General features: G+C 38.4%; 1 pseudogene; it reads right to left on the bottom strand.

The window, feature by feature from the left end:
* Window positions 1-1,465: 1,465 nt before the first annotated feature.
* Window positions 1,466-2,404, bottom strand: LOC100610808 (nucleophosmin-like; annotated as a pseudogene).
* Between the last annotated feature and the right edge of the window lie 390 nt (window positions 2,405-2,794).

Here is a 2,794-nt window from a genome sequence, read left to right on the forward strand (position 1 = left end):
GGAAAATATTTTCCTTAAAGTTAAGTTTTGCCTTAGAAATGATGTGATGCTAAATCATCTTCAAAATCTATTATTACATTAAAGAACTTTAAAAATAGCTCAATGTCTTAATAGTTAACTAATTCAATAAAAATATTTAAACTCTTAATATTTATTGCTCTTTTAAAAATCTAAGTTCAGGCCGGGCGCGGTGGCTCACATCTGTAATTCCAGCACTTTGGGAGGCCGAGGTGGGTGGATCACGAGGTCAGGAGATCGAGACCATCCTGGCTCACACGGTGAAACCCCGTCTCTACTAAAAATACAAAAAATTAGCGGGCCGCAGTGGCGGGCGCCTGCAGTCCCAGCTACTGGAGAGGCTGAGGCAGGACAATGGCGTGAACCCGGGAGGCGGAGCTTGCAGTGAGCCGAGATCGCTCCACTGCACTCCAGCCTGGGCGACAGAGCGAGACTCCCTCTGAAAAAAAAAAAAAAAAAAAAGTTCAAATTACTAATATTTTTATTCTCCTCATGCCATTGATATCTTATATGACCTGAAACATCCTTATGCTCTTGTAACTAGGTTTCTCTAGTGTATTTGGAAACCGTGTTCTAAGGCTTGATTGTGTCCGTTTTTTTACTCAAAAGTCAAAAATGAGACTTTATTAGGGTGACACTACCTATGGATGGATGGAGGGAAGAGGGTATACTCTGAAGCTAAACTTCCTGGATTTGAAACTTGACTCTATCACTTACTAGCTATGTGAGCCTAAGAACGTTGTTTAACCTCACCATGCCTCATTTTTCTCATGTGTAGAAAGGAAATAATAATAATGCCTACCTCATAGGTTTGTAGTGAGAATTAACTAAGTCAATTTTTATAAGGCATGTAGAACTTGGCCTACATGTTTGCTAAATACATTAGATAGATACAATTCAGTTAGTATATGAAAAGAATGTAGGATTGAAACATGGGTTTTAGATTTTTTTAATAGAAACCATGCTACTTTATTAAAATACTGAGTTTTATTTCATATGTATATTTTTGTCTCCCCCCCATTTCCATGTCCGACCACCACTACTACTGTGTCCTATCATAACATTCCCTACATACTTAAAACCAACTAAATGGTGGAGTTCCATCTTTAAAAACTAAACATGCATTTTTAAAAGTTTACTTTAAGTTCTGGGATACATGTGCTGAACATGCAGGTTTGTTACATAGGTATACATGTGCCATGGTGGTTTGCTGCACCCATCAACCCGTCATCTGGGTTTTAAGCTCCGCATGCATTAAGTATTTGTCCTAATGCTCTCCCTTCCTTTCCCCCCCACCTCTCGACAGACCCCAGTGTGTGATGTTCCCTTCCCTAAAACAGGCATTTTGGACAACACATTCTTGGCAATGGAACATTTGTCAAACGTGGTAGGAGAAGTTCTCACTCTGCATTATAAAAAAGACAGCCAGATATCAACGGTTACAGAAATGGAATAAGATGGAAAATTTTTAACAAATTGTTTAAACTATTTTCTTAAAGAGACTTCCTCCAGTGCCAGAGATCTTGAATAGCCTCCTGGTCAGTCATCCACAAGCAATTCTTCACATAATTGATGAACTTGGCTTCCACTTTGAGAAGAGAACCACCTTTTTCTATACTTGCATTTTTGCTTTGTTTTCTACAGAACTATGTCCTTTATGTGTTTCAGGATTTTTTTCCTGTTTTTTGAAGGATTCTTGTCCTTTTGATCTTGGTGTTGATTTTTGTCCTTTTGATCTTGGTGTTGACTCAAAAGGCTTTGAGTCTTTTCCATTCTAGTTTGACTTTTGTGCATTTTTGGCTGGAGTATCTCCTATAGATTTCTTCACTGCAGCTTTTTCTTCAGTTTTCTCATCATCAAAATCACCATCATCATCGTCTTCATCATTATCATCATCATCTTATTCATCAGCAGCAAGTTTTACTTTTCTCTGTGGAACCTTGCTACCACCTCCAGGGGCAGATCGCCTTCCAGGTACACTTAAGAGTTTCACATCCTCCTCCTCTTCATCTTCTGACTTTGCATCTTCCTCCACAACTACTCAGTGCTGTCCACTAATATGCACTGATCCTGAACAACACTTCAATTATAAGACCACTGGTAGTGTGATTTCAAAGCCCCCAAGGGAAACTGTTGGCTGTACAAACATTTTCAAAGTTGCCAGTGTTACCTTAGTTGGACTGCCTTCATAATTCATTGTCTCTGCTTCAACAATGTGCAACTTATCCTTTGCACCAGCCCCTAAACTGACCGTTCTTAAAGATAACTGGTGTTCATTTTCATCATTATCCACCTTAAAGTGATAATCTTTGTTGGCCTTTAGTTCACAATTGAAAAGATAGTTCTGGGGCCTCAGGGTCATGTCTATGTCCATCAAATCTTCCATGGGATAGTGGCATGCACTTAGGTGGAAGAGAAGGCAGACAGAGATAAATGACTACTGCTCCAGAGAATGGCCATGCAGGATGGAATCACACCAAGGGGTTTAGATTCTAATATGGGTTCTGCTACCTCCTAGTTGTATGATCTTGATTTATTTAAATTGTCTGACACTCAATTTCCTTACTTGTAAATGAGGATGATAAAGCCAACCTTATGGGGTTATTATAATGAGTAAATAGGATGGCCAGGTAAAATACAGAATATATGGTTAAATATGATTTTTCAGATAAGGAATGAATAATTTTTCAGTATGAGTATGTCCTTTGTAATATTTGGGATATACTAATACTAAAATATTTCACTGTAATCAAAATTTAACTGTCCATCCTGTCTT

Source organism: Pan troglodytes, chromosome 5 (genome assembly GCF_028858775.2).
Source record: "Pan troglodytes isolate AG18354 chromosome 5, NHGRI_mPanTro3-v2.0_pri, whole genome shotgun sequence".
Lineage (NCBI taxonomy): Eukaryota > Metazoa > Chordata > Mammalia > Primates > Hominidae > Pan > Pan troglodytes.